Below are 15,594 nucleotides of genomic sequence, written 5' to 3'. Positions count from 1 at the left end.
AGCGAGACCATGCAAGACCACATGTTTCTGCAGGAACACTCGCTTTCTTGGTGTCACAGGATATCAAGCTTTCTCCAAGGCCCGCCAGTTCACCAGACTTGTCGTCAATACGGATTGTTCGGGATATGGTGGAACGACAGGTGCAGCGCTGTGGTACAATGCCAACCACCACAGATGAACTTTGGAACTAGATGAATGCAGCTTCGATAGCTATGAACGGGACACGATTCGCGCCTTTTACCCGTCGATGCCATCACACATGTGGCGGACTCTGTGCCTCCTAGGCAACAGGACACTTACTGAACTGAGATGAATGAAATGCTGGTGATTTTTGCAGAACATACAGGTACTGACATACATGTCCACTGAATGTGAACGTTCTGTCTCTAGTCCTCCAACGTGTTCTGCTTTTTCTGAACATTTGTATATGCACCACACATAACTCTAATCTTTCTGTCTTTCTCTCTCTAGCACTGAAGTGAACATTGTTAATACGACAGCTTTCCAATTCGATCCTCACAAATTACCTATTTATCATCACATTCACCAGAATATGACATGCCAATATTCAGCTTCAGCACAATGTGTACCACATGTTCTCGCAACTGAAAACTGATTTGGCATACCACATGTCGAGGGGTATAATCTGCAACACAAAAGAGTGAGTTCAAGTAATCATCAGCAATGAAATCCAGTGAGGCCATATGCTGCACACCCTTTTGTTCATCTCAGGGTGGCACTTGCCTCTGTATAGTTTGTGAGCAGACACCAACAAATTCCTGAGACTGTGATCCGCTCACCTCATCTTTCATCAACATCAATGAACTCACCTATGAAACTGAACCGACTCGGTCCAGAAAGAGGGAAACCAAATATTTCCCAACACATTCTATTGAACTTTTTATATGTTGAGAACTATATATTACACAGAAGCTGTTCGCTTGAGGAATGTGTTAAATCTGTAGTTTCGTAAAATTGGTTGACCAATTCTTGAGTTAGCGACACTCAAGATTTTCAAGATGTGTGATACCAACCCCAACTTTGTAAGTTTATCTTTGTTTTCCTTGTGTTGCTGTTATTATTTTGTTGGGAATGTCTTGTGTACGTAAAAAAGTTGTGCAGCACTCTTAAGCAGGGTCCTGTAGGAAACTATAGGTTCCTCACTATGCATTAGCTGATTTTCAGGCTAAAGAAGGATGATTTGTGTAATGTTAAGCAGTATCGTTGAAACGAAGTTTCGTACGCTCCAATTACATATTATAACAGCTCATAAGACTAAACGAAGTTCCGACAGATGGAAGAGTGCCCAGCACATATTGAACAGTCGACGACAAGGTAATTAGACGAGGGGTAGAGGCTCGTACAATGGAACACTGGAGAAGGAAATCGGCAGTGGCATTTCAACGGAATCCTCAATGACTTCGTTTAAAGCGAGGTAAACCACAACAAACCTACATCTGGGTGACTGGACGGGGGTATATACCCCCTTTTGAACACTATGGCAACGGGTATCTAAACAGGTTACAAAGCAAGCTGTTTAGCAACACAGTATTGAATAATAAGCAGCAGCAGATTTAGTAATCAGGGATATGTACTTTAGAATATATTGCCATTACAACCTGCGCACCGCTTATGTAGAAGACCGGTCCTGGAAACCGAAACATCACTTTTTCTTGCAAACTTACAAACTGCTTTGCTCACGCAGAACTTAAGACCAGCGCTCATAGCTTTACTTGTCAGTACTTATCTCCCAAACTTCACAGAAGCACAGCTACATACCTTGTTGTAGAAGCATTCCTGAAAGAAAGGTTGTTGCGAAGAAATGGCTTAGCCAAAGGGTAATGAATGTTTCCGTGTTCCAGGTGCAGGCTACAGAGTGCAGGACACACATTGGAAACAATAGACGAAACTGCGGCTAAATCATTGCCCTCTATATCCTTCCTTCCAGTGGTCCTAGTCCAGCGAGATATGCAGGACTGCTTCTGAGAAGTTTAAAAAATAGGTAAGAGGTACTGACAGAAGTCAAGCTGTGAACGTGAGCAATGAGTTGTTAAGTGCTTTGCCTGGGAAAGTCCTGGCTATATGTAGGAGTTTTCGTATTTCACACAGGTCTAATCTGCCAGGAAGTTTCAAAACAACATACAGTCCCGCAGAGAGTTCATAAAATGGCTCTAAGCATTATGTGACTTAACATCTGAGGTCGTCAGTCCCGTGGACTTAGAACTACTCAAACCTAACTAACCTAAGGACATCGCACACATCCATGCCTGCGACCGTAGCAGCCGCGTGGTTCCGGACTGAAGTGCCAAGAACCTTTCGGCCAAAGCGGCCGGCACCTAGAGAGTGTTTCATTGTCGTATGGCTTAGTGGCTTAGTCTTTCATCTCCTGTTCGCCTGGAATATAAGTCCAGTTATGAAGGTGGTGCAAAACATTGTGTTGAGCAAATTAGTATCATACCTTCGCTTTGGAGGAGACAGGAGACGAGTCACCGCTGAAGGATTTGTAGCAGGGCGTGGAAAGGCTGTGCAGCAGTTGGGAGGATTCCGCAGACACCGGGCCGAGCGGCAATCAGCGTTTCATTAGGCCAACGCCGCGGTCTTATCTGGCGCGTTAAGCACCACAGGCTGGCCGCGTTCTTGCGCTGCCACACGGCGCAGAGCGATAAGCTGCCACCCACCGCTGCGACGCTTTCTTGCCACTAGTAACAAATTCGTTCTACTGCGCCCCAGAGGAAGATTATGGTATTCTGGGTCAGCCGTTGCCGCAGCAGCTGCTCTGTCCTCGGCTTGCTGAATACCTTGCTCTCAGTCCTGTACTTCATGTTGGTACCGCAGGCCACTTTATTCGGTTGTCTAGGGGAAGGTGTTCACAAGTTCACAGTGTGCTCTACTCATGTCTTACGGTTTTGAGAGATGAATCAATCCTCGAAGCGGAGGACTGTACGGCTGGACAACATTGTGGAGGATCCTTTTCCGGTATCGTACAGCCGTAAATTACCCTCTACTACGGTGGAGGGCATCTGACAACCATACGTGATATCAGCCCAAATTATGACTGACCCAAATCCTTGGTGCTGAATGCCGGAAAGGTGTGTCGATACGAGTCACCTCCACAATCTTTTATAACGGTTATACGATATGAAATACTGCACTAGTTGATGAAGATAACTTGTAACTATTTGACTGTTTGTCATTGTAGGTGCTGCCTTAACTGATTTTTTCGCACCCATTCTGTGCAAGATTGGCTCCTGTCCGTAACAAACGCTTAAGACCGAAGTCAATGTCAGGAGATTGATGCGATATGGGCTAACACAGTGCTCCCATTTCTTCAGTAAGTAAACAGCAGTTTATTGTTTCTCCTCAGGCTACCCACAAGTCATAATTGGTAGATACCAGCCATCAGTTGGTCTTATTGAGCGAGGGGGAGCACTGTGAACGAGATATTCCATTTTTTTGTGTCACGAAACGGCTGAATGCTCTACACTATGAAGTCGACAATTCGGGGGGCAACTGCCCATGGTCTCAACGTTTCTTGCCGTAGTTTGACAATGTCTGGATTGGTATACCCTTCGAATGACGCTTTGAAGCTTGAAGAGTGGATAATGAGCACAAACAATTCTCTCGTTAGTGATTGTGGGATAGTGGTGTTTACCGAATTATATTAAAAAAGCAGGTTTACGTTAAGCTCCATGACATATGCGACTGTACTAAGTGATTTCCTGTGGTCAGAAGAGTTCTGAGAAAAAGGTTTTCGATTAAAAATAATATGCGAAAGGTTCGTGAAAATTTTCTTTGAGCAGTTGAACATTTCGCATTCTACAAATTATTCTGCAACTTCTTTCACCATGTAATAAAACAATTTATGCTGAGATAAATGTACTAACCGATCTTGGATCATTTGAAATGGCCAGTTCATAACTGAAGATTCAAAACCCAGAAATTTATTATCACATAGCTGTACAAAGATTTATAAATGTCAAATTTATAAACACTTGAAGTCATTACAATGATAATTATGGACTTCTTAAAAAGATAAACAGTTATTCATATTTTATTCAAGGAATGTATCTGTCAAAGATGACTTGCATAAATAAATCGACATACGATAGTATTATCTTTGCTATAAGTTGTTAGAAGTGAATCTCTGTCTTTGGGTATTGATTTGTACAAGCTGGAAGTGCGAGGATAGAGTGCAAGTTATATGCATTTCGGCAGCATCTTGGATGAAATTGATTTGTATTGTGAAGTGAAATGACTGAAAACATGTGTTCAACACCAGAAAGTCCGCTAGTGTTCATGTTATTTAGTATAATGAACCCAAACATCCTCTACACCAGTATAAAGGGTTATACTTTAGAACGGACTATGATCCTTCAACCTGCAACAAAGATGAAGAAGAATAAAAGATGGGTTTTTTTGAAAACTATTAATTCAAATTCTCTCTTTCTAGTGTGTTTCTGTCTCAGTGTGCCAAGTGCTATGTAAATATGACCAGAAGCACAAATTATTAACTTTCATCAAAATTAATGAATCAGGTTAGGACTACAAGTCAGAATATGGTGGTGTCATCTGAGATTTTCTGAAAGTTAAATGTGAATACTGTGTTGAGCTATATCCCTGTTCCAGATTAAATATGAGTACACTGTAAAAATTTGGTATGAACAATCAGTCAAGTACGAGTAACTGTTACAAAACAAAACAATAGCAACAAAAGGAGATCGCAGTCATCCTCGATAAAAGCTGAAAAATAAAGACTAATGTGTGCAATTACCAACCTCATCATCGAACTAAAAAGTTAGTACTTGAAACATTTTCTTTAGTTTTTGCTTCTCTCTAGTTTTCTTTTAGCAGTGAAATGTTTTGTTAAATAATCATTAACAATGACAGTCACTGAACAGGAATCTGACATAATGGGGTAATACAGACATGGGAGACTTAAGTAGTGGTGCGAAACAAGAACAAGAGTGCCTTAGTGATGAACTACTAGGACTGAAAAAAGTTCTGATGACTCAGGTACATTATTAAAACGAGATGATAATAATGATGTAAGTACAATGTTGCCATTATTAATAAAAATAAAATTTCAGCTGCTTCAAGATAATATAAGGATCAATTTGCATAAATTAATGAGTAACTCACAAATCATTAATAGGGAAGTAAGAACCAATTCCAGAGTTCAGCCATTTAAGAGGAGTGTTATTTGATTGATTGGTAAAAATACAGCTGAACTAAACTATATCAATCAAAAGATTGAGAAGTTTGATAGTCGAGTAGAGTATATTGAGACCAAATGAAAGATACAGAATTTGAATTAACACTGAAGTCAAAAAATATCAATCATGAATCATTGAAGGTAGGAAAAAGAAAATTGAATTGCTTTCAAAAAAGTGCATGAAGGAATAAGTACTGTTGACAAAAATGTAAACCATCGAATTTCGACTTTGGAAACTAATGTTGTCACCAATGTGTCACTTGTTGAAAGCAGTTTGTCGTACAGATTAAGACAGTAGACAGCAAATTCACAGAAAATGTATTATTAAGGAACAACAAAACCAGCGCCCTAGAAAGTTGTGTTTCTGTTCTGTGCAAAAAAAAAAAAAAAAAAAAAAAACTGAAGAATGGTCCAGTGATGTAGTAAACATAAATCTTGTTCACAATCTTCGTACCCTGTTTTGCAACATGCCAGGGAAAAACTTTTCAATTGAAGGTAGTTTACAACCAGTAGATTATCTGCAGTATTGCAGAGATAATTTTGTGTCTAATAGCCGGCCGGTGTGGCCATGCGGTTAAAGGCGCTTCAGTCTGGAACCGCGTGACTGCTACGGTCGCAGGTTCGAATCCTGCCTCGGGCATGGATGTGTGTGATGTCCTTAGGTTGGTTAGGTTTAATTAGTTCTAAGTTCTAGGCGACTGATGACCTCAGAAGCTAAGTCGCATAGTGCTCAGAGCCATTTTTTGTGTCTAATATAACTGATATTACGAAATTCAAGTTAGTTAAGAAGTTTGTAGGAGGTGAAGCATTAAATTGGGCTGATAAGTATGCTAATAATGACACAACTGATGAATATTTTGAGAAATGTTTTTCAAACACATTTTAGTCTGAGATTTAAGGGGGGGAGGGGTGGGGGTAAGACGTCAAACGGACCTAATTGGAGCTGGAGAGGCACTACAGGACATTTTAATTTCCACTGTCTATACTTTCACTATTACTGTAAATTCATGCAAGTTTATCAGCATGACCAGGAAGGATTTAGGATTCAGGATTCACACTTGTAGCAGTGGAAGTTAAAAAAAAATTTTTTTTTTGCATGTGAAATTTTATCATTTTTTCACTTACTATTGGCTTAATTTGTTGCTACAGGTAAACTTTCCTTCATAAGTAAGAGAGATCCTTCGATGAATGTTGCACAGCATACAAACCATACTTACAGGAGTAGGAAACTCCAGAATTTTCCAAATCTGTTAGAAGATATGGTAAATTTTGAGATAATTAACTACAAAATTTGAGTTTTTTGTAAACATGAAGTTTAAAATGTAACAGCTCATTCATTTATTCATAAATAAAATAAATTCTAGATTTTAAAAAGTGAACTATATCTTATGAGAGGATAAAATAAGTGGTTTACTATTTTTAAAAGACTGAATTTGTAATCAAAGACGTGCCAGAACTAGATACAAATGATGCAGAATTTAGAGAACTTGTGTACACTGATGTTTCAGAAGCAAAAGGGTTAATTGATAATCAGAAATGGGCACTGTAATGACGCAGAATTTAGAGAACTTGTGTACACTGATATTTCAGAAGCAAAAGGGTTATTTGATAATCAGAAATGGGCACTGCAGTTTTCGTCGTGAGATTATAGTGACATGTTTAGTAGTATTCCAGGTACAGTGAGAGAATATCTGTGTACTTTAAAGCTAAAACCACATCAACCATTTGTCATAAAGACAGCTGCCATAGAGTAAGAGTTGTATAATATCCTTCTTATGTCTGATATCACTGAGAGAAGAGTTAGCCTTATAACAACCCATTAGTCATTGTTTTAAAAAGAGGTGGAGGAGGGAGACTGGATCTGGATTCTAGGCAATTCAACAAGCTTTTGTACAGACAAACAGATCATTATGAAAATGTTGATGAACTTTCATACCAAATGAAAAATATTCAGATAATGTCTACTTTGCATAACCTTCCAATTTCACCAGGTATCTTTAGCTCCTGAATCTCGTAAATATACCACCTCTCTTTACAGTAGAAGTTGTTACCAATGCTGTGCAGTACCTTCCAGTTTCAACTCATGTGTAGCTGAATTTATAAGAGGATTAGATTATGTGTTTGTCTAAGATCTGGTGGGAAAATTTACTGTGTGTGTAAACGACATTGTGGTAACTGGACAAATTTAGAAAGAACATTTTGAACTGTTGAAGCTTACAAACAAAAAATCTTAGGTCATATAATTACTAGGGAAGGAATCTTGGAAGATTCCGATAAAATTAAAACAATGTCAGATCTTACAGCACCATGTAGCAGAAAGAGTTGAAATCACTTTATCGTTTCTGTGGATTTTATCGAAAATTTTTGGTGAGCACAGTTTGAATGCATCTAGTTTAAGCAATTTACTTGAAAGGAACACTAATTGGGGTTGGACCCAATGATGTCAGGCAGCATTTGAAAAAAAATTAAGAAAGAACTGAACAATCAAAATTTGCTACACAGATCAGACGTCATCCTACCACTTTGTTTACACACAGATGGTAGTGGATATCGTTTGGGAGGAGAACTATTTCAGGCAAAAGAAGTTAAGGGAAAAATCATACATGACACAATTGTGTTTCCAAGTGGATTGCTGTTAAAACACGAGAAATTGCACACAGTTACAGTAAAAGAACTGTTAGCTGTTTACTGACCATTTACTAAATTCAGAACCTATTTGTTGAGACATAAAGCAATTGTATATTCACACGATGTAGCACTAAGCTAACTACTGGAATGTAGGCTGTAACACAATAAACTTACCAAATGGGGACTGTATTTGCAACTACTTGGTTATAAATTAAATACATTAAAGATTCATACGACATTGTTGCAAATGCTTTGTCAAGGTGTCATAGGGCAGGAGTATGAAATTTTTCATCAAAATGAGGAAAAACAATTTAAAATCACATACATGAAGTATATACATGATTTGAAAATTATTGGGGCTATGTGTAACAAAATTAGAATGAACCAAAATGTGGTAAAAAGGTTATAAAAAATTGAAAAGGTAGTATAAAGCATTTAAAGGATCACTTCTCAGGAGAACAGATGTGTTCTCATAGAAAGCTATGTTCGCCAGAGGAAGAAGCTGGAAAATTGATCAAGTGAACACATGAAAATTATGGACACTGTGGCATTTAAAAATGTATACAAACCGCAAGAAAATTTTTATATCTATAACACGGCTAGAAAAGTTAGAAAAAAACTGTCTACTTGCAACAAGTGTTAGAGAGTCAAGGTCAGTAACAAAACTTGTGGAGATGAGATGCTAAATACAGGGTGAAAAGTATTTAAACTGACAAACTCTGGGAGGTTGTAGGGGACATCAAAACAAACATTTTTTCCTATGAGGATTATTTAAACCGGTTGAGGCTGTATTACGCTATTCAGTTGTGAGAGGCCGAATTATGATCTTCAGTTGTTAGAGGGCTTATTACGCTCTTTAGTCGTAGGCAATTGCTCTCCACCAGTGTAGTAGTGCAGTGGCTCTGTATACAGGGTTATTACAAATGATTGAAGCGATTTCACAGCTCTACAATAACTTTATTATTTGAGATATTTTCACAATGCTTTGCACACACATACAAAAACTCAAAAAGTTTTTTTAGGCATTCACAAATGTTCTATATGTGCCCCTTTAGTGATTCGGCAGACATCAAGCCAATAATCAAGTTCCTCCCACACTCGGCGCAGCATGTCCTCATCAATGAGTTCAAAAGCATCGTTGATGCGAGCTCGCAGTTCGGGCACGTTTCTTGGTAGAGGAGGTTTAAACACTGAATCTTTCACATAACCCCACAGAAAGAAATCGCATGGTGTTAAGTCGGGAGAGCGTGGAGGCCATGACATGAATTGCTGATCATGACTTCCACCACGACCGATCCATCGGTTTTCCAATCTCCTGTTTAAGAAATGCCGAACATCATGATGGAAGTGCGGTGGAGCACCATCCTGTTGAAAGATGAAGTCGGCGCTGTCGGTCTCCGGTTGTGGCATGAGCCAATTTTCCAGCATGTCCAGATGCACGTGTCCTGCAACGTTTCTTTTGCAGAAGAAAAAGTGGCTGTAAACTTTAAACCGTGAGATTGCACAAAACACGTTAACTTTTGGTGAATTGCGAATTTTCTGCACGAATGCGTGAGGATTCTCTACCGCCCAGATTCGCACATTGTGTCTGTTCACTTCACCATCAAGAAAAAATGTTGCTTCATCACTGAAAACAAGTTTCGCACTGAATGCATCCTCTTCCATGAGCTGTTGCAACCGCGCCGAAAATTCCAAGTGTTTGACTTTGTCATCGGGTGTCAGGGCTTGTAGCAATTGTAAACGGTAAGGCTTCTGCTTTAGCCTTTTCCATAAGATTTTCCAAACCGTCGGCTGTGGTACGTTTAGCTCCCTGCTTGCTTTATTCGTCGACTTCCGCGGGCTACGCGTGAAACTTGCCCGCACGCATTCAACCGTTTCTTCGCTCACTGCAGGCCGACCCGTTGATTTCCCCTTACATATCGCATACCACCGCCGAATGGAGTTAGCAGTTGGTGGATCTTGGTTGAACTTCGTCCTGAAGTGTCGTTGCACTGTTATGACTGACTGATGTGAGTGGATTTCAAGCACGACATACACTTTCTCGGTTCCTGTCGCCATTTTGCCTCACTGCGCTCTCGAGCGCTCTGGCGGCAGAAACCTGAAGTGCGGCTTCAGCCGAACAAAACTTTATGAGTTTTTCTACGTATCTGTAGTGTGTCGTGACTATATGTCAGTGAATGGAGCTACAGTGAATTTATGAAATCGCTTCAATCATTTGTAATAGCCCTGTACTAATGGAGCGATACACCTGGAGTGAGTACACTGATATGGTTGGTGCGTACTACGTAGCGCACCACAGCGGACGAGCTGCACAGCGGATTTGTCAACAACAATATCCTAATCGCCGTATCCCGCATTATAAGACCTTTGCTGCTGTGTACCAACGTCTGCTTGAGACCGGGTCATTTAGCAGATTACATGGACAGGGTCACCGTCGCACGGTAAGAACGGTGCAATTTGAGGAAGCTGTCTTGCAGCGTGTGGAGTGGGATCCTTCAATCAGCCCTCGTGAAGTTGCACGTAACATGGGGACGAATCAGACGAATGTAAGAACACTCCTTCGAGAGCAATTAACACGTCCATTTCACTTACAGCGTCTCCACAACCTGGAAATAGTTGATTATCCACCCAGAGCACAGTTTTCGCAGTGGTACCCGGAACAGTGTGAAATGTATCCTACATTTCCATCCTCTGTATTGTTTACCGATGAACCAATGTTCGGGCGTGATGGAGACTTTAACATACACAATTCACATGTTTGGAGTGAGGATAACCCCCATACCACAGTTGCTAGCACTCATCATGTGCTGTTCATCGTTAATGTGTGGGTCGGTGTTGTTGGGGACAGTATAATTGGGCCGTATATGCTAACTAGGCCATTAAATGGCAGGCACTATTACAATTTTCTCGCCAGAGCATTGCCAGAATTGCTGGAAGAGGTTCCGCTCCCTACAAGACAATGCATGTGGTTCCAACATAAAGGGGCGGGCGCCAGCACATTGTAGTCGTCGTTGCTTCGATTCATGGACCGACAGTTCCCAGAAACGTGGATTGGCAGAGGCGGTCCTGTGCCATGGCCTGATTGATCCCCAAATATGTCTCGTCTGGACTTTTTTGTGTGGGGAGAGATGCTCAAACTTGTTTGCGCAACTCCTGTTGCATCAGAAGGGGATCTGGTTGCCCGAATAGTAGCAGCAGCAGGAACAATTCAGGATACTCCTGGAGTATTTGCCCGTCAGACATAACATGATCCGACGGTGTAACCTTTTTTTACGTGGCAATGGAGGCATTTTTGAAAATCTACTGAATCTGAATTTGGCTTGCGTTAATGTGTTGTCTCTTGGTCATAAAATATGGAAAAGTGTTTCTTGGTTCAATTAAATTGCCGCCAGAGAAATAATTCTCAGCCGCCTGGGGTGTCCGAGCGGTTCTAGGCGCTACAGTCTGGAACCGCGTGACCGCTACGGTCGCAGGTTCGTTCGAATCCTGCCTCGGGCATGGATGTGTGTGATGTCCTTAGATTAGTTTGCTTTAAGTAGTTCTAAGTTCTAGGGGACTGATGACCTCAGGAGTTAAGTCCTACAGTGCTGAGAGCCATTTTGAGAATATTTCTCTACCGGTTTAAATACTCCTCACAGAAAAAACTGACATTAGGGAAAAATATTTATTTTTATGTCTCCTACAACGTCCCAGAGTTTGTTGGTTTAAGTATTTTCACCCTGTATAACACCTGAGAGACCTGTGGATTTAGTTGCAGTGTATTTTTATGGAAGTTTACCAGAATGTTGTTGCTATATTTTTGTTATGTCTGATGTATTCTCCAAATACAAAAATTATATCCTGTGAAATAGCTACAAGTAAGGAGACTGTTGCTGAAACTGGAAAAAGATTACTTCAGAAATGTAAGAAAACCTAAAGTAATACTGTGAGACAATGAATCACACTTTGCATGAAAGTGTTGGAAGTCATTCATAGGAAAATCTGGCATCAGACACATTTTAATTTCAGTTTATAATCCTTCATCCAATCCAGCAGAGAGATATGAGGATGAAATTAACTGTCTATGCCATACATAATGTAGCCCCAAACACCCAACATGATATGATTACATCAGTGATTTTGAAGATGTAATGAATAGCTTGCAACAAAGTTCCACAGGATGGTCACCTTTTGAAGTTATGTTTCACAACAAACCAGTAAGTGTTATCTCTGAAATAGTAAATTTCCCACAATTTACTGTCATGTCTTCTGAAGAACTTGAAGCAGTTGTGAGATAAACCATGAAGAAGCAGAGAGAAATACAAAAGAAAAGAAACGCTGATACGGTCAAAATAACAACATTCAACTTTGAAGACTATGTTCTTGTTAAATCACATGAGAAATCCAAAATGTTAACATCTGACTCAAAAAAACTTTTTCAGTATCTATACTGGTCCATTTGAGGTCTTGAGAACCCACATCCCCATGCCTACCAGTTGATTTATCCTAAATCTAAAATGCTTCTTGTCCTAAGAAATGTTACCTCATCGAAGCCATACAAACTAAAAAGTAAAGATAACTAAGAAAAGGATTCTAAGTGGAATGTTGTAGAAACAAAATGTTTTCAATCGTATGAAAAGAATTAGATAGTTACAGTTTTTCATAAACCTTTGCACTCACAAATTAAATGTGGTGACATTATTTTTGCTTATGTTGTATAACTTTTCTAAAGGTTGTAAATAAGTCATAATTTGTTTTTTATTATGTTCTTTCATTAGAAGTAATTAGTTTTTTCAGTGTTATCTGCCAATGTTTATAGAAATGTTTTAACTAATTAACTATTTGAAAAGCAGAATCTCTGCCAATTGTTGAGAGTTTTTATTCAGTTCTTAATATAAATTTCTTTGTGATATATAACAAACTAGTGCGTCATTTCCAAGCTATGTTTAGTCATCGCATTGGTGTAGAAAGACTCAGGAATCTGAAAAGTGACCATTAGAGCATTTATTTCTGCTGCTAGAATTATTTGTAATCTTTTGGGAAGGTGTATAAATAATTGCAACTGCTAGTCCAGCATATAATTTACTTGTGTTTATTGTGATAGACATTGTTTTTTCATATTTGCTATTACTTTTGTATACACATTGAACTTTAATGTTGCCCCATTGAATCAGTGTACTTTATGTAGATATGAAAGAAGAATTTAAATATGACAGTCACAAATAGTAAATGAACAGAACATTAAAGAAAATTTCAGTGCTGTAGACAATTTGGCTTAACATGTGGCCAATTATTTTTGGAAAACATGTTTGAACAAGATAGTTGTGTCATCCTGGAAAATAATCTGAAAGACTTGAAAAGCAATTTTTCATATGTTATTGTCTAATCTATTATGTGAAGTGAAAACTAAAGAATACAAAATGTTCGTATCAGTCAGAGACTAAAGGACAAAATGAGTGCTGAAGATTATGAACTTGCACATGGAATTTAGGTGGGAGGTCTGTTGACTTTGGTAGGCATACCACTTGGCGAGTGGTACTATTCCTAGCTGATGGTACCCATTCTTAATTTGTGGTAAACTCTGTTCTAACTCTTTCCTATCTGGGTTCTGTTCCCATTGCACTCTTTAATTTTCTTTAGCTGTTTTCAATCCTGTGACTATACTATCTTATGTTAACACAGTTCTACCCTTAAATCACCTGCTATTTTGTGCATAAAATAATTCCTGCAGAGTAGGGCAAATAATAGTTTTTAAGGTATTTTTATAAGCTGAATGCTCGATGATCTGTATGAAAGTTAAATTTGGACCTAAAAAGGTTCTGGTGTCCATTCTGGATGACAGATTAGAGTCACATACAGTTTGCTTCATTGAAAGTGTGACAAGCCTGGTGATGATGGAAGAATTATGAAAAATGCAGTTATTAGCGAAAAAAAGGAAAAGATACCGTAAAATGTTGTTGCAAAATCATTTCATTTCTGTTCTAAGCAAAAGGTGTAAATTCCCAACTAGGTACATTAATTTTGTACTGCGATTTAAAGTATTTTGTTATATTTTATTTAAAGCACTGCAAATAACTCTATGAGGACAAGTTGTTTTCTTTTGGTCATAGGGCATTGCCAGTCATTAATATTTCACTAACTGGAGACAGATTGATACATATTGGTACATAAGGAAGTATAAAGAAAATGTTTTTGCAGTGGTTACTAACAGACATTTGTTGATCACAGTGTTTTTAGATTTCTCAAAATCTTTACAGACATTTTCATGAAATATAGGTTCTACTGTCATTCCAAAATGATGGAATCGAAGAAATGTCTACAGAGCTACAAGTAGACGTTTTTGTTGTGTGTACCATCTTTTTCTTATCCCATAAGTCTTATGCAAAGGTTGGTAATAATTTGAAGGCTACAGAATATGTAAAAGTTCATACTTCAAAACTGTTTTGAAAACTTGTGAGAAAAAGAACTTTGCAATGTGAAATTGTACTTTTGACATAATTTGAATGAAGTATGATGCTAAAGTAGACAAAATCTTGTAATAATATAAAGAAGTACCTACCAATATTGATTTGCTATTCACTAGGCCTTGTTAGCGTAATCAGTTTTATTATTTTGTATCAAAATTTTTCTCATATCTTATGCTTTCATATCTTCTTCTTTTTTTAGGGGGGGCGGGTTATTGCAATAAAACTGGTTATGGTGAGATGAATGTACTAACCTATCTTGGATCATATGAATGACTGGTTCCAAACTGAAACTCAAAACCCAGAAATCCACTATCACATAGCTACACAAAGATATATTAATGTCAACATACATAAACACAGGTGTAATTATGGCGATCATTATGGATTTCTTAGAAAGATAAACAGATATTTTGTAACGTCCCTACATAATGTAATATGATTGTACTATTCCGGTTGCGAGTACCAGCGATGATGCACTACCGGAATTCCAAACGACAACACCCTTTGCTCTGATGAAAACGTTCGTAGCTGAAAAAAGAGGAGCACCTATGCTTTCTTTTAATTTTTGGAGAAAAGAAATGCCAATTGAACCTTGTGCCTTTTGAGGTCAGATAAGTTTTTATATAGAAATTATATAAAGTGCAGAGTTCAACTTGTTATAGCAATTGTCAAGAACAAAAATTTAATTTGTGAGAAAGGTAAATATCGTTGACGAACTTTTATTCGATGTTCGATCCCCGGACCTTAATAAAATCTGTTAGTGTGTTTTTCAATGGTGATTTTTTCGTGAAATAACATTACTGTATGAATCTGCCATTATCACGGTCCGTACGATGTGCAATATTTCGCCGTCAGCTTGTGTGTTCAAGACGTTCCCTAAGTGACCAGTTTTTTGGTCAGAAGATACCACACTGCCACTGTTTGTTCAACTTTCTCATTTTAAAAGGGTTTTCCAGAAAATCTTACGGCGGCTGTGAGTACTTTTGTGGTAAAGAAAGAGACGAAGTCTTCATCATGAGTTGTAGCAGTTTTCTCCAATTTTGCCTGACATTCTCTGAGAACTGAAGAAGCGGAAACCTCCGACCGCCAACTCGTCCTGTACCAAACCCATTATCTCCTTACAGCAGCCACAAAGAATACATATTTATCTGTAGTCAAATTTATTTCCCCAGACATTTTTTACCTTAAAGAAAAAATTTTGAATGTATGCATCTAAGAAAAACAATCAAAAACAAGTTATTTAATTAATCTTTCTTTTATAAGTAGCAGTTTCATTTCAATTAGCATTTTATTTGTGAGACATATATT

Source organism: Schistocerca serialis, chromosome 4, assembly GCF_023864345.2.
Source record: "Schistocerca serialis cubense isolate TAMUIC-IGC-003099 chromosome 4, iqSchSeri2.2, whole genome shotgun sequence".
NCBI lineage: Eukaryota > Metazoa > Arthropoda > Insecta > Orthoptera > Acrididae > Schistocerca > Schistocerca serialis.
This window is presented reverse-complemented; position numbering follows the sequence as displayed.